General features: G+C 40.6%; 1 protein-coding gene and 1 pseudogene across 1 annotated transcript in view; both read left to right on the forward strand.

Annotated features, from left to right (window-relative positions):
- The first annotated feature begins 1,608 nt into the window (after nt 1-1,608).
- On the forward strand, nt 1,609-1,727 carry LOC112470525 (annotated as a pseudogene).
- Nucleotides 1,728-18,974: 17,247 nt separating this feature from the next.
- The window catches only part of MYO1B (myosin IB), a 160,013-nt gene continuing 152,159 nt past the window's right edge, over nt 18,975-26,828 (forward strand). The window contains exon 1 of the mRNA XM_015596757.2: nt 18,975-19,265. The gene's annotated coding sequence lies outside the window, so the exon portion shown is untranslated. The remainder of the gene's footprint in view (nt 19,266-26,828) is intronic.

Here is a 26,828-nt window from a genome sequence, read left to right on the forward strand (position 1 = left end):
GTTAATGGATTTGAGAGAATACACAGTGATGCAGGAACTAGATTTTCCGCCCAAAGGATTGTTTGGTGAGTCAACAGTGAAGTTTTCCTGAGTGTCAGAGCAGAAACAAAGTACATGGACTGCATTTTTGTTCTTAGGAAAAAAAAGACATCTCTTCCACCCCCCAACTGTTGGATGGGAGACAACAGAAAACCCAGGTAAGTAGAGGTAACTGACCTTAGTTACAGGTAGAGCTTGAGGAAGCTTCACGATGGTGGAATAGATATGGCTGTGGAATTTTTCTCAGTTCATGGGCCTGAGGCTGCCTCGCATGGCCCCAGCATGACGTGGTATGGCTCATGAAGGGCACAGAACTGCTGAAGGCCCTTCGACAGCTGCCAGGCCCTGCATTCCTCTGAGCAACGTGCAGGGGCCCGAGAAAGAGCTTTAGGAGCAAGGACAGTCACCAACCTTAAGGAGTCATGGGAACAAGGTCCATCCAAGCAGCCATCTGGGTAGCCCAATTCCCAAGAGCCAGATGAGACAATACGTCTCAGTGGATGTAGTTTGCATACCCATCTATTCCCCTATTCTTTTTCTCATTTTCTTAGTCCCCTCACATTTAGAGCTGATATCATGGACAAGAAGAAACGGGACTTTGACTTGCCTAGAATTACATTTCTGCCACTTGGAAGGAAGAATCTGAACCTGATATTAATTGTAGACATTCACTATTTCTATATTAAAGAAATGTACCTTTATTTATTATTGAGAAATAAAACTTACATTTCTTGTACACTTGAGTTTGTGAACACAGGAGCATATTCTACACACATATTGCTAGTTTTCTCTGCAGCTGGACTGAAAGATATTCAAGGCTGGCAAGTAGCCCCTTCTGCCCATTTTTCTTCCTACTCAGCACCTTGTACAGACCCCACTGTCAAGAGAAAACCTAGGGGACAGGATGTACATAGTTGTTTTGTTTACACATTATTTGCTGGAGGAGAAGATCAGTTCAAGAGTCTCTTAGCTCTGACTTCATTTGTAAGTTGTGTAGTTTCCTCCAAGCATTTATTTTCACATTAAAAAATAAGAAATATTTGTCAAGCACCTACATATGCAAGGCCTCCCACCTACCCCTTCCTGGGCATGCAGCCCTTGTCATTAAGGAGCTTGTTATTGGAGATGTAGATGTGAACTCTGTGATTTCTGAGATTTGTTAGGGTCCCCAGAGGAAAGTCCTGGCTCTCAGCCTTTACACTTGAGCACCTAGGCAGGAGGTGAGGGAAAAAAAGCAACCATACAGTTTTCTTTTTCTTTAGTAAAACATTTGTTTATTTTGCAATCTCTATTCTCTTCTGGAAAAACAAACTAAAGAAATTCTTGCTTCATTCATGATATTACCCATGCTGAGGTCCAGGGCAGGACTTCTCCCTGGCAGAGCTCCATTCAAGGATTCAAATGAAGGTTATAGTACTCCACTGAGAGTCCCACTCAGTAATTATTTTTTTTAAGAGGGGTTTGAAATAGACTTTCAATATAAATAATAATAATAATTAAAATAATAATGACAGTAATTCATATCCTGTCTGTGTGTAGAAACAATTCACCTGTAAAATGGTAAAACCAGTCTACTGCCATGCCATCCTGAACATGCCCAATCTCGTCTGATCTCGGAAGCTAAGCAGGGTCAGGCCTGGTTAGTACTTGGATGGGAGACCACCTTGGAATACCAGGTGCTGTAGGTGCTAAAATAAATAAATAAATGATAAAACCAGCAATAAGCTAAATAAAATTGAGAGTGGAGGGCATTAAGAATTTTTTTAAAAAGCAACTTGCTCTCAGAGAAAATATTTTCTCCCATATGATCCATGCTGTTATGTTAATGAAGTTTATAAATTGTTTGCATTGCCTACATGAATAAAAGATATGTTTTAAAAATAAGAAGAACCTTAGAATTACTTTATTGCAAGGAAGCTAATTGGAATCTTTCCAGATTCCACATTTGTTCCTATTGACCAAAAGTCTTCTGACTTGGGAAAATATTTTTGTTTCCCTGTCCCTTTTCTAAATGTCCTACAAAGACCTGTGGTAGGATGGGAAATATTTTCTGAGTCCCAGAGGAGTTTTCCATTTGCTTGAAAGAGATAGCTGAACTGAGTGCTGAGAGGAGCCACTTGAGAAGAGGATGAAGATGCCTCAAAACAACTTTCTCGAACATTCTATGCATACTTTCTTCATTCGTAGTAACGTTTGCCATATGATAGATAAAAGGTAATTCTGGAGAGCACTGTATTATTTTTCCTTCACATACATCATAAAAGATGCAAAAAAAGGTCACGTTTTAAAAGAACAACTGCATGGCGCCTAGTGTATTTATTCTTTAAGAAGTATTTTTTTAGTTCACTTTTAGAACGAGACACAGAAATAGCAGAGGCCGCTACATTAGATTGAGATCAATTGTTATTCTTCTCTAAGGAAATAAATAAATTAAAAGGAAGAGGTAGGGGGAAGCCAGGTCCCTGAAATTGGAATTTTACCTTATTTTTGCTATCATTTCCATAATGACAATAACTTAAAAACACGTTAAGTAGGAAAACTAATTCCACCTAATGAAACTACCTTCAAATGTGCTAAAGAGAATTTACATGTAAAATATGTAGTCAATTCTTAAACCAATTAAATTCTAAACATAGTGGGTGCCTATTCAGCAGTACTTTCTGTGGTGAAACAGGAAGCCCTTCCTTGGAAAAACACTTTCAAAAATACTATTGCTGTAGAATTTTGCCCTGGCATTAAGGATGGGATTGCTCCCTCTTGGAGGGAGATAATATTCTGAATGGATGAAATGAGAAGTGTAGTATATTAAGAGTGGCAGGTAATGCCCTCATTCAAGATATAAAGTGGGTACTCATTAAATACTTGATCAATAAATGATGAGTGAATATTAGAGAATGCTACTGGTTGTTTGGGGTCATAAAAGTTGTCATTTGGGACAGCCTAGAACTAATAAGTCTCACTTAATTTCACAAGGTGTGAGTCTACTTCTTTCTTCTTTCATTCATCTATTGATGCCTGCCATGTGTCAGGATCTGTCCTTGGGGCTGGGAATACAACTATGGGCATGACAGACATTGCTCTCATAGAGCGGACATCATAAAAGATGGAAAACGAAACAAACAAAAACTTCATAAACCAGTCAATAACCTCAGATAGTGTAAGTCCTCATGGCTCTGGTCCTGTCTGCATCGATGTTAAGACATGCCTGGTATGAGAAGCAGCAAAGAGGGCCTTTCTTTGGAGCTCCTGTCCCTGTTCCTTGTTCTAGGGGGCTGATTGGCTCACCCTAGCTTCATCTGAAGCTCTCAGTTAAAAAACAGAAATCAGAAGAGGGCCACTGCAATGGAAAGAAAACTTGTCAGGATAATAAACAAATCTTTTATAAACAAATATTTTATGCCTTCTCTTTAAAAATGCACATTTATGCATATCAGGCTTTAGTTTACTTGGTCGCATCTGCCATCAGAATAATCACATTATTTAAACTGAATGGATTTCCTTGAGAACAATCAATATATAATTGCTTCTACAGAACAGGGATTGTCATAGGATTCTGCGTCCCTCACTGCCCCTCCTCCCGTCCTTTTATCACCACCCTCCTCCCTTATATAATAGAGTAAAAGGCAGGGTCTAGAGCCTACATCTTCACTAAATCTAGCTTACATCATTGTCCGATACCAGACAATTTCCACTTGCTTTGTGGCTCTGTAGAAAGGAAGCTATGTCCCTCTAAGCTATGTCTTTCCAAGTTAAAGTGGTTACAATTTTCTTTTTACATATGAGATTTTTCCTACCATGCAGAAGGAGGGAGCTTAAATCTGGTTTCATCTGTTGTCAGTGATTCTGGTTCAGGCAAGGCCTTTAAAGTATCTACACATGGGGGAGGACCCTAACCAAGAGATTGACTTCTAGCATCACAGATTTTAACTGTCTGGGCTGTTGAATTAGAATTCACACCTATCACTCTGATGCTTGGATGTTATTGCATGGCTAGTGTTGAATCTATGTCTCAAGTGGGTCCATTGTTGTCATGTGTGAACCATTGTTACCTTTGCTGTGAACCAGTGTGACTGGGTCCTAAAGAACAAAGCATGGAATGGAGCCAGGCCAGCAGCACTTAGGGATTCCTTATGCTCTCTTTACTCCCCTGGGCAGGACCATGCAAAAGTAGGCAATGACGGGAAAGCTAGGCAACTGTAAGGGAGCAAGCCAGGTGGCCCAATTCCATGCCAGGCAAACGGAAGAAATGCGGTCGAAGCACCTTGACATGCAACACCAGGCCCCACGACATAGGCACAGCGGGGCTGGGAATACCTTATGGAAGAAGGGTGTTCGGAAGCCTGTGGATTAAAAATCAGGATGGAATGTCAAGTGTTACTTACAATCCAAAACTGTGCCCCAAATTAGGGGAAGGCCTTCATACGATGATCATATGGAAAGAAGAGCATCGTCGTTATGTTCCCTAGAATAAAATGCCTATATGCTCCGAAGAGACAACAAAATTAATTTTAAAATCACACCGAATATTGGTGAATGTATTCACCTGTTAATCAACGATTCCTCTCATTTCTTGAGTTCCCGAGTTACATAATATATTTGTTATCTATTGCTGCTTAAAAAATTATCCCAGCTTAAAACAACAAATTTGTCTCACAGCATTTCTGAGGGTCAGGAATCAAGGAGTGGTTAATCTGGATGGTTCTGTCCCAGGGTCTCTCTCATGAGGCTGCAGTTGGGATCTGGGCCGGGGAGTGCAGTCATCTGAGTGCTTGCGTGCATGCTTCCAGGGTGGCTCACTCACATGGCTGCTGGCAGGAGGCCTCAGTTCCTCACCACCTGGGCCTCTCCAAAAGCTGCTCAAATGTCCTCATATCATAGCGGCTGTCCTCCAGAAGCAAGTGACCAAGAACAAGGTAAAAGCCACAATGTCTTTTATTATTGATCACAAAGACACATATCATCACTTCTGCCATATTCTATTTATTAGAAGTGAGTCATTAAGTCCAGCCCACAGTCAAGTGGGGAGTGGAAATTAGGTTCTACCTTTTGAAGGAAGAACGGTTGAAAATTTTTAACTCCTACACATAGAATTCCTCTAGAATGTAGGAAATATAGTAAACTCAGGACCAGCTACAAGATTTGTGGGCCCCCGTTGCAAAATAAAAATCAGAACAACTTGTTTAAGGATTATTAAGAATTTCAAGACAGTGACAACAAAACATTAAACCAAGTGTGGGCCTGTTCCAGGTGCCAGCTTGCACTCCAAGGGTTGCTACTTGTTAGTGCCCGGGTCGCATACCCATGGCAGCCAGTCCTGAGTATCATGATCACGATCATGGGCTTTGAAATCAAGAGTTTGAATCGCAGCCCCAGTTGTGTAGCCATTGAGAAAATTACTTTCTCTCTCTGAACCTCAACTACCATTTCTCAAAAATGGGCATAATTAATTTAACTTCCACTTAGGAGCTTTGTGAGCATTAAATGAAGTCCAGTGCCTGCCTTACAGTAAGTATTTAAAAACTCGTAGATGTTATAACTACCTTTTTAAGGAGCTTTAAGGGTGAAAAGACCCACTGAGCTGAGAACTCAGATTGATTATTTATTTAGCTGATGATCACAAACTCCTTAAAGTAGGAATAGTATCTCATACTCTCTGCATTACCAACCTCTCTCTGACCTAGCATAGACTCATATGTTCATGGGTTTGGAAAATGTGGCCTGTAAGCTACAACAAGGATGGCTAGGAAGGTATGTTTCAGAAATGGGAAGTTTTCAGCATTCAAAAAGGTAGGACCAAAGCTACTATTTTAAGAAAATCCACATAAGAAGATCAATGTTTCATTGTTACTAGTAGGCATTTTTAGCCCCTTTGAAATGGTTGCCATGAACTACTTTCTGTTAATAACTCAGTTGATGAGACTGAATATTAAATGGGAACTTTCCCTTAGCAATATTTTCTTTGGCTCAAAAACCAAAAGCAAAAACTAAAACTATTCCTGGGTAAGGTCTTAATACTGGCAAAACAATTTTATAAGACACTTTGAGCTTTGGGCAGCCTTTCTGCTTCCTTTCTTACACAGATGAGCATGACCCAGTGAGGCAAACATCAATCAGATGGAATTGGTGCAAACTCCAGCCCATAGCTGGGGTGTGCTGTGCCTTGGCTGGTGGGTGCTCCTGCTGCTCTGCTTTGGAGGTTCCATTTTACATCCAATAAGTGGCCTTCTTCAAAAACCGTCAACTGTTTCCACATGGACCTTCTTCTACTAAGCTCTTAACCAAAGCATATTGTTGGGCCAAAATATCTTTGCTCATTTGATGAAAATCACAGGGTCCAGCCCATGAAGTGGAGTCCACTGAATGCAAGAATACTGCTCCCAGCCTTGAATTGCTACTGAATGGCGCCCGAAAGAGTTAATACAATTCCAGGGGTGTCTCTCTTGCCTATTCTAAAAAGATTGTCTCATCAAGGAGATGCTGGTTCTTTATCTGCATAAGCAGACAAACAAGAAACATTGAGAAAAATAGTGTGAATTGGATTCTTTTCACAAACACATTAACACTACAAAACAAACAAGCCAGGTATAAGCGTGAATAGACGTTTTCCCCCCGACTTAACTGCAGGCAGAGCTCTGTTCTTAGCAATAGTCTTCTGTTTCTCAAGGAACTTCTTTATTTATTCCCCAATCCAAAATTAGTTCCTTAATTTGAAACAGCCATAAACAAATATTACTAAAGAAATCCCTTGGGCTCTCTTCTCCCACACCCTCTCCCCCTACACACATTTTTTCTACTGCTTTGTTTGTTTTCAGTTCTTGTTGCCTTTGTGCTCCACACAAGGACCTGTAGTGGTCTGGCTTTCTGAAATCCCTTCATTAGTCTCTTGAAATATATTTAAATTCCATTTTAACAGGAAAGAATTAAATCATATTCATTTCAATCAATTATGTATTAAATCTAAACCAACTCCAATAACATCAAAGTATGGATTTTAGTACTCTACTGGTTTTTAAGGTTGCTGGCAGTGCTAATTCTTCTGTTGGCCTGATCTAGCTACCACACTGTATAGTGAATATAAATAGAGCCTCTGATCTTAGCAGCTGCTCTAGCCAACTTGGAAAGGCATCCCTCCCCTTCTCTTCTATCTCTGCTTGACGTCCAATCTTGCCACACCCTTTTTCTTTCCTAGCTTTCTTCCTTTGACCTTTCTTCTTCATTCTATATCAAAGAAAAATTCTGTAGCTGTGTTGTTTTCCTCTTCAGATTCATCTCAATATCGTCTTCGTAAAGAGGAATGTGCTGATCATTTGCCTAATTGCTTTCTAAGGAAAGTAATCTCACAGGGTGATCTGATTATAAATTTCTAACTGGGCAGGTCATGGTAGGTAGTCACGTCCCAGGTGTATAACTTCTTTAGTTATATGTTTATTTTGCCTTAAGAAGCCGGGTTCATTGTATGTGTGCATCTAGGTTAAAACACTTTTGAAATGCCTCTTTTCAGACCCCTCCTGCTAAAACCTGACCACACTCGAGAGAGCACAGAATCTTATTAACTATCCCATCATTACCCAATCCCCACCTTGTTTTCTCCCACCTTCATGTAATCTTCCTTGCATTCTCTCCTTAATTCCAAATGCATAAAAGAAGCGGCAAACTGTCATTCCTTGGGAGCATTTATCTCACTCTGTTGAGATCTTGCTTCCAGGCATATCTGCTGTTTGGCTCAAATACATTTTATAAAAATTCTCTACAAGTTTGGATGTTTCTTACGTCGACAGCTATCAAAAACCAATGTCAAGGTTTAGGGTGCACATGAGAGGGGCACTGGAGAAACAGATGGGGCATCTTTTCCTCTACGTACCCAGGTTACCCTGCTGCTTGCAGTCTCCTAAACACGGAGTGGATTTTCTGCCCTTACCTTACTAACATAGACGTTATAGCAAAATGTTCTGTGAGATTCGTGAGTGACTTTCTCTCTCATTTCCATCTGAAATGAAAAATCTTATCTGCTTTGCACCACTGCCTCAGGGCTCCAGTCGAGTGGTTTAGATCATCACTGTGTTCAATAATCCTGAATATCACCTGACAGCAGTATATCTTTGTTTATGAATTTGGGAAACATTTGCTATAGAGCAGTGGTTTGTAACACTTTGTGAATCAAAGGCCTTTTTGGGAGAATACTAGGAATGGTCAGAATCTTCTTCCCAAAGAACTATGCGTATGGACCATGATTGTGAGTGAGCATATGTACTTCCATGTGTGTGTGCTCGCACACACACACACACACACACACACACACACACACACACAATGTACTTCCATGTGTGTGTGCTCACACACACACACACACACATACTTTGACATAAATCTCAGCAGGCTTGTTGATTCCAGATTAAAAATTCCTCCTCCTGCCCCCACCACATGGTCCTTGGTCATATATTACTCTTCCATCCATACTCAGAATGTCCTGGGTATTGTCTACGTATGTAACTATAGTTTTATAAATAACTTATTTTCTTTCCACTCACTTTCTTTTAGATGATAAATTTAACTTCAAATCTGTCAGACACTATTTGGAGAGATTCTTCTTTATTGTGAACTTATCCTAAGGCAGATAGTTCCATGTCTTCTTTTGTTAAAAGATTTCTCTATAGCGATAAATGTTTCTGTACATAAAATAGTAATTTCCTCCTGCTGTTTTGAGATATCTCGCTTTCTTATTGGCACCACATGAGATAAAGTTCTGTGGGACAGAAATTTATGGAGTGTTACTGTCGAATATATGTGTATGTTGCTTTCTTGTGGTGAAAGACCCATGACAAAAGACTTCCGTTTGGGGACTGATTTGGGGCCTAGTGTAGCATGTGTCCTGTAATAAGTCACAGCAGATGCTGCCTATTCAGTCCTTGCTGTCCCCTGTGGGTTCCAGGGTGTATAATTTTGCTCATTTTTTGGTCTTTGCTATGGTTCGTCAGGGACTGGACTCATGTTCATAACTCTGAAAAGTGCTCAGCTGCGAAATAAATACTGAAAAGATGAAATGCAATCGGTCCTGAGCCATTGTGATCTTTCAATCCCATATGAGCAAGAAATAGATATTTAAAGTGGCCCAATAAATCTTTTTAAGTTTAAAGGTTCATAGATTAAAAATATTTATGAATTGACTTGGGCAGGAAGACTAGAATAAACATATATACTGGCTCTGGAGTAGCGATAGAAACCATTATTGAACATTAGTGATAAGCTGAGTGGGGTCAGTCTAGTGTATTCGTTTTTATAGATATGAGAATTCCTTAGCATCAGGGTATGAGAGTGTATACCAGAAGTATAGGAAATGTCAGTTCCAAGACTGATTAAAATAAAAAATTGGCTTTCTTTTGAATATTTGTTCCTATTTATTATATTTGAACTTATTAGAAGAGACTATCATACCAAAATTCTTGAGGCTTGCTGTAAGAGGAAAGGGGTAGTCTTTCCAATTGAGTGATAAGAGCTATGCAGGCCCGTGAAAGAAGATATTGGAAACAGTTTGTATTCATTTATTCATTCATTCATGTATGCATGCAATAAGCATTATTGAGTGCCTACTATATTCCAGCACCTATGTTAAACACAGGAATAAGGAAATAAATGAGCATGGTGTGATATATTCCATGACAGAGGAGCAGAGTATTTTCAGAGAACTGAAGAAGCGTTCTTTTCTTGTTTTGAAAAATCAGGAGACCTTCTCAGAAGAGGTGATGTTTTCCAGAATGAGAATATGTTGGCCATGGGAAAACGGAGGAAGAGGCATCTCAGGTAGCAAAGACAGCAGGTGCAAAGGCAAAGGTAGAGTCCTGAGAGATCAGGAACTGAAATGACAGTGCAAAAGGCCTGGATGGGGGCGTGGTGGGGGATGAGTGGAAAAGGGAGCACGAGTCACACCTATGCCATGCTAGCAATGGAATATCTTGAAGATTAAGGCTTTAGGATAGGAAGGTGGGGGCAATGACTATGGAGAAAAGAGCATGCATACTTAAGGCAGCTAGGAGGTAGAATGACAACAGATCCCTCAGAGGGATGGAATTCAGAAGATGATAAGGAGAGTAGTCTAGAATGATGTTTACTTCTGGCTTAGGCAACGGGATTGATAGTGGTGCCATTCACCATGATAAGAATAAAGGACAAAGAATGGGGTTGGGATTGGGTGGAGATGATTATTTCTCTTTTCATATTGTGTCTGACGTACCAGTGAGTTTCTGTTCTGCGTGTATTGAGTTTAAGGTAGATGTTCAGTAGATATTTGAATACATGGAACTTGAGCTTAAAATATACAAATTTGGGAGTCATCAGTAGTTGAAGCCTTGGGTGTGGGTGAAATTAAAGAGAAGAAAGGGTTGATGGCAGAACCTAAGGGAACATCAACATTTAAGGGGGAAGAATAGAGACAAAGAAATGTTAAATAATGTTAAGCAAAAGCAGCAAGAGCGTTAAGAGGAAAACAAGAGAGGGCAGCAAACAGCAGTCAACAGAGTGGTCCGAGAAGGTAGCAGGGTGTTATGTGGTAAAGGAGTCAAGTTGATTCAAGACCTAAAACTGCCTTTAAGATGTGACAACTGTGATATCACTGAGGACATTGGCAAGATCAGTTTTAATGCTGTCATAGCAGCAAAGTGTTGAGGTATGAAAGAGAGATGAGAAAGTAAACAGAAACCATCTACTAAGCTTTCCAAAACTCGACTGGTGGGAGAGAGCTTTTAAGACCCAGGTTCCTTTTTCAATAAACATAAGAATTAAACTTATTACCTCAAAATTCTGATCATTTTCTAAATATTTCTACCTACCAAGCATATTTTTTTCTAACTTTACTTACAAATACTATAACATATTTATAGTATAGTATAAAACATCACCCATTGCTCAGGACATTGATATGTCCTATCACCCCCTGGGGTTACTAATATAGACTTCACCTGGCTACCCTTAGCTCAGTGGTAGGGGCTGGGTGTTACAATCTTTAAATTCTGGGGTTAATATCACAAGCAAGGAGTCATGGATGAACTATTACTGAATGGAAACCAGGTAGAACTATGGTGTCTGCAATAGCAAGTAGCCTAGGAAATAGCCTGTTGTGAATTTGAAGATTCCACATATAATTTTCACATGTATGTAGTGGGCCGGCCATTTTCGAGGGCTTTAACAGACACAGGTTCCCATGCCCCATCTCTATCAGCTCTACCTAAAAATCGTGAGCTTATTTTCTCTTTTGCATTAAGCCAAAGCTGTTATTAGCCCAAGAATCATGGATGCATTGCCTTTGGCAGATTGTATCTTCATAGCAGTAATTCATCTTTGAGATGGCCATCATAGCCAACCACCAGATTGGAGTTAGAAGGACTTCCTCAAGCACTCCTACTCAATGCTCAAGCCTCCAACACACTGCTCACTACCTGTGGGCCCAAGACTTCATAAAATGGAAAGAAGATCTTCTTCCATTAGAGAATTCATGATAAAGAAATCCATGAACCTTGCATTCAAAGCGAATGCTCTCTGTGGGTCCTTAGCACAAACCTCACTCAGCAGAAGCTGGTTTTCAGATTTGCTAGTTTCTAACATCCTGATGGAAAAAAATCACCAAGTACTGAAATGTTCTGATGGAAAGGTATTAGAAAAAGTATGCAAGTAATATTTATTTTTTCACTGACCCATTCAGAAGAACCAAAAAAATTTTACATGCTACATGTTTTGCTGAAGATAAAAATAGCTTTATTATTTTTTCTCGATTATAAAAATAATACATTTGTTATTACAAAAACTTGAACACTATTTGTATGAAAAAGACATAAATATAACTTGAAATCCCAAATTCCATAAGGGACCAAAGTTTAAAAGACGACTCAAATAGTTTCTTTAACATCGAACATTGTCGACTAGAAAATGCCAGTGAGTGTCTTTTAGCCATTAAATTTTTGAATATTTGAAATTTGGTATTTAAATGTTTGAAATGGAGGAAAATAAAGGCAGCTTTCTAATCTTTTACTCAGAGTTGAAATTCTGGACTGCACTGTAGCACTTGAACCCATGTTGCATATACATCATGGATCTAAAAATGGCTAGGGGAGCAGATGAAAGGCTGGGTGGGATGGTGAGGCCTGGAGACACCCGGGAGTAGAAGCAGGGCCCTCATTGTCTAAGGTACTTGGAGGACATTATAAAGGAAAGGGAATTATATCCACAGGAAGAAGGTGCTGAAGACCTGAAACTAGACCCCACATTCTGGAAAATCACAAAGCTTGACTAGCTTTCTCACTATCCCATCCTAGTGATGGGGCCGGAACAGAGTAGACACTAAATAAATACCTCTTGATATAGTTCAAGTTTCGTCTACTTCACTGTTTGGCTCTGGGGTGGTGGTGCCTGACTATAGGCATTAGAATGGATGGAGTCCCCAAAGTCGAGCCTCTTCTCTGGCTAATAATCTAGAGCAATTACAACACCAATCAAAATCACCCAGTGGGACCAAAAGCATTCAGACATGAAAGAGCTCATGTGCCAGGAAATAAATTCTTTTTCCTATGTCTGGGCTAAATCTTGGTGGTGATAACTGCTTTAGGCTGATAAAAATTCATAAAGAAAACTGAAAAGTTATAAAACATACTTTCCAATTTAATGGAACTGTGGACTTGTAGAAGCTTGCAGGACTCTGCAGGACCCTTCAGGGAGTAAACAGGAGTTTTGAGGAAAATTCAGGACAGTAGGAATTTTTGAAGCAATTTATAGACCCAGTGGTCCTGAGGGGCAAACTTAGGCCCCTAATCTATGTCATGGTCATCCCAGGTCTGACTCAAGATTGAGTGAGACGTTGTAAAGCACCCATTTGCTGGGAGGATGATTGGGGCAGGTGAGGTTGGGGTCTGGCAAGAGGTCCCCAGATAGTCTAAGATATAAACATCTCTTTCCTTCTCTTAGCCATATTGACATGGATGGATTTCAGGAGAAACACTCACATTGTGGTGTATCTGATGGGAAAGGAGATTGCATCTCTTCAATAGCTGTCATGCTTGCTTTGGGAGTTTGGTTGCTTTTCAATCCTCTGGCTCACATGGTCTGCTTCTTCCTCTGTGCTAGGTGAGCTGTGCCTTGGTGCTGCTCTCTTTAAAGTTTTTCCAGTTTTATTCAGAGGCAAAGTAGATCATCACTGTGAACCTATCAGTAAGGACCACTTTTGCTCTACTTTGCTGTGCAAAGTCTTTAAAATTGCTCTAAGATACATATGGAAATGATGACTGTGATTATAGGCCAGTTCAATTTAACTAAAACAATAGTCATTTATGAAATTTATTCATCAGTCCAACAATATTTATTGAGTACCTTGTATGTTTCTAGGCTCTGGGGATACAACAGTGAGTAAAGAGAGAAAAATCCTGTTCTCATGGAACCTCTCATCTTATACAGAAAATGCCAGGATTGAGAATAAGTTTTGGTTTATTTAGTCAATAGTCCTTCAATTTGGAATTATATGCTATCTTGGTTGCTAATAAATTAAAATATTTTCAAGTTAAAAAATTATCTTTCTCTATCAGTATTTTCACATGCTAATATCTGCAGATGAATGTATATATCAGATTCAGATAAATGGACATTTGTTTTTAGGGACCGAAATGAAACAGAATATTACTTCATACATTTGTTCAATTGCTCTTCATTTGGTATAGACAGCCAATATTTTTTCCCTTTGCTATAATACTTGCTTTTCCTTATAGTCCTTCTCTGGTCTCCTCAGGAACAAGATGACAAGCTCCCCAGTTATCATTAGAAAAATGAAAATGCTTTTTAAAAGAGATTGGAAAATATCTAATCATTTTTTAGTTTGATTTATTGTTTAACAGCAAGGTTTCGCCATAATGGTACTAACATGCTACAGCTTGAGAAGAAATAAAAAGACAATTATTTTACTAGTTGGAATGACAAAATGCAAAATTATAAGATGTTGGGGGAAAAATTAAGGCAATTTAAGTTTCCTGGCAAAGACTCTGTAATTTATTTGAGGGATCGGAGTGTTCTGAGCTGTAGACAAATGCATTTTGCGGAGAAAAAAATTACGCTTAAGTTTCACTGCCCAATTTTAGTGCTCAATTACATGGTTATACTTTTATATTTTTATAAAGAAAATTTGTTTTTGTTTTTCATATAGTCTAGTAACAATAAAAATCTCTGTTTGTGAGCTTTTCATATTCATCTCTTTTATCTTCAAAATATTTTAGTGAATTTTCCTGCCTGGGAGAAATTCCATGAGTCTTTTTATCCTCTTTCTTATTTTCATTTCTCTACAGTTTTAATTTTTTTTAAATTTATTTTATTTTTTTATTGAGGAATAATTGACATACCTTGTATTAGTTTCAGGTGTACAACGTAATGATCCGATATTTTATACACTGCAAAATGTATAGTCTAGTTAACATCCATCATCATACATAGTTACAAAATTCATTATTATTCTCTTGTGATGAAAACTTTCAAGATCCACTCTCCTAGTTGCTTTTTATCTACGTATTTTTATAATATATAATATCTAATGTGAATTTCAAGTAATATTTTAAACATTAATGATTTATTTCCAAAGCACTTTTTAAGTATATAAAAAAGATTTTCTTTTGCATGAGACTATTTAAGAAAACTGGAACACTATTCTAAACTAAGAGATATATACTAAAGAAATAAGACAACACAACCTTCTATCTGCAGGTTCTGCATCCACAGATTCAACCAATCGCGGATTAAAAACGTTTGGACAAAACATGTTCTGTTGTTACTGATGTGTACCGCATAATTAGGCCTATGATGGTTGCCTCTGTGCTAAATATGTGAAGACTTTTTATTCTTGTCACTATTCCCTAAATAATACAGTATAACAACTATTTCCATAGCATTTACATTCATTGTATTGGGTATTATAAGTAATCTGGAGATGATTTAAAGTATACGGGAGATGTGCATGTGTTATATGCAAATTCTACACCATTTTATTTAAGGAACTTGAGTATCTCAGGATTTTGCTATCTGAGGTGGGTCCTGGAACCATCTGCCTTGGACTCTGAAGGATGACTGTACTTGTTTCCAGAAACAAAAGAAAAAAAGAGCTCACAGATTAAATGCTCGCAGATGTTTGAGAGAATACTATATGTAGCCTTAGGGTAAGAGATTGTGCCCTGAAGCTAGACTGACTAGATTCACATCCTGGCTCTATTGTTATTACTGTATAATCTCAGGTAAGTACCTTAACTTTTCTCTGCCTCATTTTCATCATCTGTAAAATGGGATAATAAAGTAATAATAACTTGCCTCATTAGGTTGTTGTGAGTATCAAGTGAATTAACATACATGAAGCATTTAGAAGGCTTTTTAGAACAGAGCAAGCTCTCCAGTATTGCTCTTATTGTCATGGGCCTGGTGTTTTCAAACTGAATTATTCCTTTAATCTAGAGAGCTACCATCTAGTTGGAGAGGCCAAACATTTATGAGAACAACTAGAAAGGTTTCATAACCTGTAACAAATTAATAAATTTCTGAGAGGATGTGGCATCAAGATGTTACCAAAGCAAAGAAAGCAGAATCTAATTCAAGAAAATGGTCAGGAATAGGTAAGAACTGAGTTTGGTCTCAAAGGATAAATAAAATGGGTGAAAACTAAGGGTTTGGGTAGGTAGCCGAGGAGAGAAAAAAAGGCAAAAACAAAGACTCTTAGATTTTTTAGAACTAGGTGGCCTTTAACACATTCAAGATGATGTATTAAGGACAGAGAACATGAGCCTTCTGGCTAAAATTCTAAAGCAAGCTGCAGATAGGGCCAGTGAGAAAATCTAAAATTATGACTTCCAGTCCACTATTTTGCTTGCTACACCAAAATGAGGCAGAAGCAAGTCATGTGGTGTTTTTCCTAATGTTGAATTCTTTTCAATTTTTTAAAAAAAAGAGCTCAAGGGGGGAAAAAAAACATACCCTACACATTTAGTGGTAATCCTCTTCCTGGGAGTCACATAGCTATGCTTTCATTTGTATATTTTTTCCACAAAGATGGCAGGATTTCCCTTGTTTTAATCTAAATCATTGCATGTTTTCATTGAGGTAAAGCACACTTCTTACATTCTTTTACTCCTGTAGTTTGATAATTTATGTTTTTCACCCTAGCATCTTAATAATAGTCTTTCTGCTTCTTCTTATATTCTACTTCTTCCAAACAGACTGAGGGAAAGTTAAAAATGCTTTTGTAGTTGGTGGATTTATTTTCTATTCTCGACAGTTATTAGAAAAACTGTAATCTGCTTCTCTTAAATTTAAAAGTTGTTGATTGATTAACTTTGGAAAAGAATGACCAGGAAGGTAAAAGTATTTAAAAACCTCATGGTATGTCCTCAGAAGTTTGGATTTTGAGATTTATGAAAACTAGGTTAATGGTATTTTTAAAAGAGAAGCATAACTTTGCTCTAGAAACATTTTTGGCTTTCTGATACCTTCTTGACTCATTTTCTCAGTGTTTATTAGGATGAGTTCAACAGTTTCTAATATTTTCTTTTCTGAACTTGTTGAAAAACAGGGAGGAAGCCTCAAGTGTCCCCACTATGCTCAGGGCTTCTAGAGGCAGAATTGTTCCAACATAACTAAGTTCTCTATCTCTTTTTTGGGGTAGGAGAGGCAAAACCTTCCTAAGAACAGTTCTCTAAATAGTCCTACTCAGCATATATTTGTTACAGACCTACTTTTTACTAAAACTTGGTTTTCTTCCAAGATCAAAAGGTTATAGAATTCCCCCACTCTTTCAAACCATTTGTTTACATTTTGTATTTGTGAACCTGTCATTTGAATTTCTGCTATTTTTGAAAAGCTGGACTGGATAGCAGAGGTCACAGGCTTTCTTACTGCCAAACTGCTATAAGTAGGAACCTAACATCAGATGGGCAAAATGGAGAAGTGAGTCTAAAACATGTCATCAGGTAGCAGGATCATAGGTTGTCTGTTGTGGAGGCTGGGATCTCCAGGGTGTTCACTAGGTTAGGTTACCAAGGTCTGATATATTGTGCTTGATTGTGGTGGAGACCACGGAGTCAGACTGCCTGGCTTCAAATCCAGCTCTGCCACTGTTCCCAGTGTCTATTGCTACGAAACCACCACCCCAAAGACAATTTATTAATGTTATCTCTCCTTTTTCTGGACATTGACTAGGTTCGGATAGGTTTTCTCTCTAGGTCTCTCATGCAGTGTGGTCATTTGGGCTGGAGTCATCCCAAAGGCTTACTAAGTCACATGTCTGGCAGTTCATCTGGTTGTAGGCTAGGTCCTTACCTGGCTCCAATAGCCAGAACACATAGACATGAACTTCCATGTGGCCTGAGCTTTCTCATGGCATGGCAGCTGGGGTCCAAGGGTGAGTGTCCTAAGGGAGAGCCAGGTAAAAGCTGTAGCTTCTTTTACAACCTAGAATCAGAAGCGATGTAGCATCAGTTCTGATCCATTCTACTCATTAGAATCAAGTCACTAAGTCCAGCTCATATTCAAGAGGAAGGCGATTAGACTCCACTCCTTAATGGAAAGAGTTTTAAAGAACTGGTTGACATGTTGTAGACATGTTTTTAAACTACATAGCCACTAATTAGCTCTCTGTTCTTGGCTTTCCTGGTCTTTAAAATAAGAACAATGGGAGTAACTTACCTCCCAGGATTTTGTAAAGATTAAACAAGAAAACAAAACAGAACAAAACAAAAACAAAGAGTACCTGGTACTCAATATGTCTTAGCTTAGACCTTTATCCTGCCTTCTGCAGATCTGAATTGATGCCTGTTGGTGTCATGGATGATGGTATAGTTCCAAGCAGATACAATCTGGGGAACTGCCACCTTTCCAAACTCTACTGGTGGCATTTGACAAATCCCAGTGCCTGTGGTTCTTGTGCCTCTGGGAACGAGTTACTATACATGGTCTGAATTCTTTGGTTCACCTCATTTTAGTGACAGTTTCCAGATATAGGTCAGTCCATTTAACCCGGCCCCATTTATAGCAATTTATTTCATTATAGGATAAAGTAGTTAGAACCATGAGTAATAATTACTGTGCCTACATTGCTTTTAACACCTTAGTCAAGTAATCCTCAATTCACCCAATGAGTAACTTTGTAGGAGCACCCTTCCCTCCTCAGGGATGAGGAAACCAGGACCCGAGTCAGGTGGCTTGTTCCAAATTCCTTAAAGAGGCAAGAAGTCGGCAGGAATGAGGAGCTGGATGTCCTGAGTTGCTGGCTCCTCCAACATGCCTAAAGAACGTGCAGATTACTACTCCATCATTGATTATTACCCAATGCCAGTTAGTATACTATATTTAAATGTATATGAGTATTTGAAATTTCTTTTAAACTATCTTTTATTTTCTGTAACAACTGGCCAGTTATTTAGCATGGAAGATTAACTGGGTTAACAGATATTAAACACTTTCTAAGTAAAAGCACACCTTTCCACTCGATACTTTTTTTCTCTTTTGTTCAAATTAATATTTTATGATATTCTTGGGTATCTAAACTTTTTCATCTAGAAGAGGAGGAAAAATTGAGAACACTCTCACTCATTGTCAGCATTTGCCACCAGGCTGGCTAGTAGTTGTCAACGCATCCCCACCCCCACCCCCTCGCACCCCAGTTATTCTACTTCTCATTTGATGTTAGTCAATCCTAAAAGATAGGACCCTGCCTTCCATGGGGAATAGGACAGACGTCTCTCCTCTTTTCCATTCCTGTCCCATTTAGGATTGCCCCGTGGTGCGGAGGCTGCCGCCCGCGCTCACCGGGGGGCGCTGTGCAGCCGGCACCGGGAGCCTGGAGGTGAGTCGATTGGGAGGCGGTGTCTCCGGGAGCTGCGGGAGAGCAGAGGGGCGAATCCCAGGCTGCGAGGTCGCCGCCCCCGCCCCTCGTCCGGACTCTCCGCCTGCCCGGGAGAGGGGAGTGGCCGGGCGCCTCCCGCCGCAGCCAAGCGCTCCGCAGCCGGCGAGCACTCTGCAGACGAGCGCGCACTGGGGTTTGATCCGCGGCGAGTGGAGGCGGTGCCGGAGCGCGGGGTGCGCGAAGGGCGAGTAGCCGCGGGACAGCGCCCGCCTAGTCGCCTGCGGAGCAGCCGCCGCTGGAACCCCGCAGCCACGCGGTGGGCCCGCGTCCCGCAGCGCTGCCAGAGAGAGAACGACGCGGAGGCGGAGTGGCGCCCGGCGAGGTAGCGCGAGCGCTTTCCCCCTCTCCCCGGTCCTTCCCGCTGGGTCCGCCGCGGCCCGCGAGCGGCGGTGAATCGCGCCCCCAGAGCCTTTGTGCTTGGGGTCCTCGTGGCCCCGCCACTCCTCGCGGGGCGCGGGTCAGCAGGGTCTGCGGCTCCTTGTCCTCCGGGCGAGGCGGCGCTGCGGCGAAAACCTGCCCACGCCGGAGGTCGCGCAGGGTGGTCGCAGCCCCGCAGTTGTTTCGGGGACGGGTGGAAGAGGCTTGGAAACTAAGTTGCTCTTACTTTGCCCCATTGCACTCGTACCCGTGGGCTTAGTGGAATCCAGATCTTTCGCGTGTTCACCCACACGTCCATCTCTCTGGCCCACAGCTGTTTCCTGGCCCCCTGGTTCTGTGGAAGGACGCGGGGTGGCCTCCTCCGGGATGGGAAGCGGAGGGAGAACAATGGGGAGTGGGGTTCAGGTGCGGCGTGCCCCGGCGGCGGGGGACAGGGCCCGGCACCCGGTGGGGCTTCCTGAGCGTGCAGCTCGCTCCTCTCCTTTGTTCCGCCGCAGCGGAGGGGCTGTCGCGAGTCTGGTTTCCTGCCCGGGACGGGCTTGATTCACGGTCCCCCGGAGGGAAAGGGAGGGGCGGGGCTGGAATGGAAACCACATTAGGAACGGGAGTCCTGGAGGGTGCTGAGGCCGGGTAGGGAGTGATTTACAAACACAACATTTTGTCCAAGAGCCCTGTGGGTTTCTGGAGCTTATTTGTAATGCTTTGTTCAGGCTGTGGCTGAACGTTTATTGCTGCAACAAGTTGTGTGCTTCCTTGAGTTGTAGGCGCTGCGCAGTGTTGGTTTGCTGACGTCAAATCTTGTTAGTTACAGTGGAAGATGACTTGTGTGTGTAAATCAGGGTATTAGTGTGTATGTGCGTGCCTGTGGATCCCTGTGTGTAGCTCATGGTTACTGGCTCCAATGGGTAGGAGGCAAATTTTATGGAATCGATTTAGACATAAAATAATTTTCTTCATTGTAATATAGTATAGTATAACAATTTTCCAGGAATGTTTGGGGGGAAACCACCAGAAAATTAGACATTGCTAAATAAATGAATCAGATTATGTAACACTGGATTGAAAAACTCTTTTACACTCGTTCCCAGAACGCACACCACACACACACACTTGGGTTTTGAGTTGAGGAGCCAGGGCCTTTGTGCTTTTCACTTCCCCGACGTGGGTCAGTCATCTTGAATAAGAAAGAGAACACTTACCATTATGGTGAATGGGAATTTTTTTAGGGAGAGGTAGAATTTAATATGTTGGGCATTTGTTAAATGACCCTTTCCTAGATTGGAATCAAGAAACCCAAGAGGACTGGCTGACCTGCGGAGGGAGCCATGGGGAACTGAATGATGAGTGTTTTTGAATGGGGTATTCCAAGCAAAACTGTTTTGGGAGGAGGCTGACATTTCCAGGCATTCATGGTTTGTGCCTATGGGACACTAGTGGAAGGATCCCAAAGTTGTACTGAAGGTTAGAATTACTGTGGTGACAGTTTAGGAGACATTCAGTTACAGTAGTCTGGGTGCAGGCGGGGCTGGAAAATGACCCAGTGCTGCCTTTTTGACAAGCATGAGAATCCAACATTAAACCACCCCATTGGCCATTCATTTTGGGATAAACCAAGTTTTAAAGCTTCTTAAACTTAGAAGGCAAATTAGGAGCTTACTCTGGGGGAAAAAATGTTTCCTTGCCCACTAAGTGGTAATGGAAAAGAACTGTACAAGCTACTGCTGAGGGTTTGTCTTTCTCATGGTGGATGTGGTCGGATTTTCAGGCTGGGCTGAAAAGCAGTGGGACTTGTCCTGAAGAGCTATTGTGATGTGAAGTTGAAATGGGATATTGTCCAACCAGCAAGTTGGCGAAACATTGTGCCACGGGCTGTGAACAGAGGGGAGCTTCTTGGTTATTGTTGTCTTGCCATTTTGGACTTTTCACTTATGCTGTGAATTGTTTTGTAAAATATATTATAATTTGATTCCTCCCAACTACTCATTGGAATATACATTAACAAAATGCGAAGCATAAGACTGTTACTTCTATTAGAGACACGGATGCGGTATCCTCTTAAAAAATAGTTGGTCTATGGCCACAGGCTGTCAGATGCATGCCCTGTTGTGTGATGAGGCTGGCTTCAGGCTGCACACCTTTCATGGGATGGGATGAATCATCACTTTGTCAAGCCTAGAGTTAAAGGCTGCCTCTCCCTGATTGCTGTAGTTATGCAAAGCAACTAGGGGCTTCTGACATCAGTGGAGAAGGAGTTGTGGGTGGGGAAATGTTTGGCTAAGAAGGATCCCCAGAGTGTAGGATCCATGTGTTTAGCATTTGTCTTCCTTTTGGGTGAGATTCTCCTTCCTCTTCCTTTCTATTGTTTTCAATAGCTGGACATTTGGATTTTAATTAAATGGCCTAACAGTCATTGTTGCTATCATTTAGTAAGTGTTTACTGTGTACAAAGCATTTTATATATACATTACTCTGAATCCTCACAACTTGATAGCGTGGATTTTCTTTTCATTTTACAGTTGAAACTGAGACTTAGAGAGTTTATTAACTTGCCTCCTTCCACCCTGCTTGTGTTGATAACTGGTAAGTGGTGGAGGTGAGATAGGAATTCCCATCTCTGATTCCAAGGTCCATATTCTTCTAAGTATACACTATATGGTGTGATATCTTTTAATAATAGGAATAGCAGCCATTTAATTATCTACTTGATTAGCCCTTTGCAGATTTTAAATCACTTTCACATATATTATCATAATTGATTCTTCCAAAAACCACTGTAAGATGGGTTTGGAAGGCTAGACTAGTGACATCACAACTCTTCAAACCATATCTCTAAAAAGCCTTGTGCTGTTAATGGCCTGTGTGAATAAGCTTTACGTGAATGAAATTTTATTTTTAAAAAATTGGGCAGCCAACATGTAAAAAGTTTTTTTGGGGGGAAACATTTAAAAGTGGTGGAATAAAGTAGATCTTAAATAGTATTCAAGCATTTTATATTTATCAAAATTCATTTAGTTCTTTTTATCTTACAGCCTTTATTAGAACATGACTTTGCTTGTATCTTTTTTGAAGAGGAATAAGGAGGGAAGGAATGTGATTATAAAGAGGAAATGGGCATCAGAATTGGAAACATACGCAGCAGCAGGCCATAGATTTTCCCAGCATATGCTTTTTGTCCTGGCAGTCGCCTTTTACAGAAGGCATTCTTCCTTAGGGAAGTGTCAAGGGTCGTTCTTTATGATATCCTCTGAGATCATCAAATTTCTGAGCTCTGTGGGAACACACATTCCACAAGATTTCTGTACTCAATTCTTTCCCCACAGGGGAAGTGAACGAGCTTAGGCGTCAGTGTGAAAAAGGAACGGAAGTGGTATCCATCCTTGGATGGTGCTGGGCACAAGGTTTCTGACTTTGACCCAAGAATGACCATCAAGTGCAGGAGTGGAATGGATTATAACCATGACATCATCAATTGTTTATGGATTTCTCAGAATGCTCCTGGGCAAAGTCAATATTGGTGTTTTTTATTTATTTTGTTTGTTTCTAAGATAAGACTTTGAAGATTGGAAGTTTTACCTCTACTTGTTTAATGACTTCAGGCTAGGACACCATTTGGGGTCTTCAAAGATGCGGTGTGGGTGCCGTAACTTTTGTCTCCTCATACCAAAGTCCCCTCCATTGGATATTTAGAGGGGTGCAAACGCGTGGTCTGCTGACATTTAACAAAGAGCCCCTCCAGCTTCCCAGCTGAGAAGGATGAAGGCTGCTCACCAGCATCACCAGCAATCAAGGACATTTTTTTGTGCCTCAGAGGACTAAGCAGGGCAGATTGGTGTGCCCTGAGTGTGGATGTTGGTGAAATGATGAAAACAACTGTGATAGCTGTGGTGACTAAGGCCCACAACAACACATGCTGCTGAGACAAAAATTGAAAAACAAAAGCAGGAGGGTGGGAGGAAACCGAACACAGTGCCTGCGCCTTCCTCATCTTTAGCTGCATTGTGTCCAACCTCTGATGGTATGGAAGGGGTCAGATCTCTGAATGCTGCCTATCTCTGAAGGGTGGACGGATTCTGATGTTAGGGAGTATCATCCTGGTCGCTGTCCAAGGAGAGAGCGGAAGATCCTTTTTTGGATCTTGAAGATGTATAAAGTGCCATTCCATGGGAGAAGGTGTTCAATAACATGGTTGGCCATGGCGAATGGCAAATCCTTGGTGCCCTCCTGCCTTCTTCCTTCCACACCTGCCAGCATTCCATCTTCATCCTGTGTTCAGCATGGTTGTAGATTCAGCCCTGCTAAGGCTCTTCATAGACTTCAGGTATATTTGCATTGTGGACAGGAAATGCCAAGTCCCCAAATAATGAGTCATTCATATTTTATATGATATTCATGCTACTGTCGATTAAGTATCGGGTACTTGCATTGTGTCAGGCCACATCCTGGGTACTTTCCATAGCTTGTTTCACTTAATCCTCAACTATCCTTCAATAGAGAGATTTCTGTAGATGAGAGAATTGAGAAACCTGCCCGGAGCCGGTGGAGATCAAGCCCAAGATCGTGTGCTTTCCAGAATAAAACATGGCCTCATGGTATGAGGCTTTGGGCCACTTTTAAGGAATTAGTTTTAAGGAATTGGAGAGCCCACCCTGACAATCTCTTTTCCTCCTGGCTGGCTTCCTTTTTCACAGAGTTAGGGTTCCTGTGGGTGTCCTTGGCTAGTCCAGAGCTGGGAGAGTTGGTCGAAGTGCTTTTCAATTTCTCTGTTTCTGGGTCTTGTGCTTGGCGCCCCGATCCTGTATCATTTCCCTTCCCCACTGGGAGACTTGGTGAAACAGGGTTCAGCCTGTGAGTGAGAGACTTGAGGAGCCAGTCTCTGCCTGGTGATCTTTCTTACTCTTTACTGGTCACAGCTTTCTCTGCAGGAATTAGATGGCCATATGGGAGTTTTCAGGGGGTTTGTCTGATCTCTGGTTTTCTGTCCACCTGAGTTCATTACGCTGCAGGGCATCCAGTTTGGAGCTCAGGGTCTGATAGTGTCATTGCAGAGCTGGGGCATAGGGAATAAGACTGGATAAGGCAGAGAAGAAAAGAGTTGGTATGGATTTATATTCTTTCAAGATAGGCAGTTTTAGAAATTGAGGTCTGGAGAAGAGTGAAATTTGACATGCTTCCTTCGCTTGTTGGATAAACAACAATTGAGCTCCTAAAAATACCAGGTGCCTGGGCTTTCCTTGGTAGCTCAGAGAGGCCAAGAAGAGACCAGGCCTCTGCCTTCCCAGGACTTTCCAGCCGATCCTGCATGTACTCAAGATGCTTTGAAATTGCACAGATGGCTTCATTTTGATGTGTTAAAATGAAAATACAATTTACAATTGTATGGTACAAGTTTTTAAACTTGTTAAAAAAAAGAAAATAATTCAATATCCTTAAAGAGATTTTAGGAAACTTAATTGAAAGGACAATGGAACAGATTGTAAATTATTGGCTTTGTTAAAGTGCGTGTGCTCATCGTTTGCCTCCTCATTTTCACCTGTTTCATGAAAGCATTTTTCGTACATTTTAACCAAAAAACAAAAAACCCACACCAAAAGACCCAACCCCCAAAACTTTTAATTGCAAAATCCCTGCTGGCCCCACTTACATTTTCCAGTGTACACCTCTCTCCTCCCTCAGTGCTGTTTCATTTTAAAGTGTGTATTATTAGACCCTGAACCTCTACTCACAGTGTTGTCAGATTGCAAATATGCTCTGCTCCTAGCTGATCATTTTTTTCTTTGAAAGTTCTTCAAGGGAGGGGTGAGGGGGAAGGGAGAAAATAAAAAAAAATAATAAATAAATAAATAAATTTAAATACACACAAAAGAAAGTTCTTCAAAAGGATTGTCACTATTTTATTCATGTTAGAGTCCAGCCTAAATGCTTTTAGGAAAAGCTTAAATTTTGTAAACATTGAGTTTATGCCAGTTTTCAATCCTCTAGCAATTTGCTTACAGTTGTAATAAGTAGAGCACAGTTTTGATCTACCCCTGATGTGGTGAGCCATTGAGGAAAAAGTTTTCACTTTTCTGAAATCTTCAATATGAACTGACACATTGGGTCAGATTTAGGAATCTGCTTTCTGCAGAAGCAGAATACTGAGTATTCTGTGACACTGGGGGAGGGCCCCAGACTTAGACTTGATAGCTTTATAGGTTTCAGGGATATCTCTTGAACATCCACAATTGCAAAATCTCTTAAAAACCTCTCACTTGTATATTTAAATTCATATAATCAGATTCTTGAATTGTTTATTTTTTAGCCTATATTCTGTTAATTTCACACTTTATAGGTAGAAATCAATTATATTGATATTTGGATTTCAAATACCTGATATTTGGAATAGTAGAATGTTAAAGTTGAGAGTCTCAAAGGTCACTGCTGTAACTGCTTTGTTGTATTTGAGATCTGCTCAGGCTCATAAAGCTAACTGAGGACCCATCTGGGAACGTGACCTTTTAACTTCTTGCTTAGTTTTCTTTCTAGGGGGATATCTCGCTGTCTCCCTAAACCCATCTAAATCCGGGCTAGTTCCCATCACCTAATAGCTGATCCTCTTGGCTTCACTCTTTGTGCTAATCGCTTTTCTGTCACCATCTTCAGTTTGGATTTCAGAAGCATTGCCTACTTGTATTTTCTGCTTCTCCATCCAGTCAGTTGCGGTGTTTGGTTGATTGTTGCCTTTTATTTTCAAATCCTTAACCCTCTATTCTGGGTAAATGTAACATTTTCTGGAATGAGTTATACCATAAAAAGTTAATAGATAGGGGAAAAAATACCCATAAAGTTAGCAGATGTTAATGTAAAAAAGGGTTCCTTGGCCAAGTAGGTGTTGATTAAATAATATTTTAAATAAGTTTCTTTGCTGAAGGAAACTTCTTATGGCCTCTTGTTTGTGCCTGTGTACTGTGACCCTGCAAGAGAGATGTGCCAACCTAAGTGATCATTTGATCACTTTTGGGGGAGATTATATAGGTGACACTGCTGAGTCACTCCATTGAACCATTTCTGGATCCATCACTGACTATGAGAGTGTGTATTCTGTGTGAGCCACACTTAGTTCACTCTCACATATGTCATATATGTCATGCTTTTTTACCCCTTTGTTCTGCTGGGTCTTTCTTTTAACCTGGAAGCCCCTATCACACCTACACATTTTTTACAACCCAGCTTTGTTCCCATCGTCTCTGTCAATTTCCCCCATACTCTTGCTCTTGTGAACTTATAAAAACAGCATTTATTGTTTTGTAACTTAAAGAGAAAATATTTGAAACAGTCAAAATATTCTAAGTAACACTGCACACCTATAACAGTTAAATTATTAATATTCACATAAAATGCCATTTCCCATATTTGTTGTCAGCTGATTTATCATGCGCACATCACATTCTTCCATCTCCCTTCACTCAGGTTAACTTGCAAAAAAGTTCTCGAAGCAGGTATTTTGTCTGTCTTTCCTTCCTCCCTCCCC

This window comes from Pteropus alecto, unplaced genomic scaffold (assembly GCF_000325575.1).
Source record: "Pteropus alecto unplaced genomic scaffold, ASM32557v1 scaffold3, whole genome shotgun sequence".
Lineage (NCBI taxonomy): Eukaryota > Metazoa > Chordata > Mammalia > Chiroptera > Pteropodidae > Pteropus > Pteropus alecto.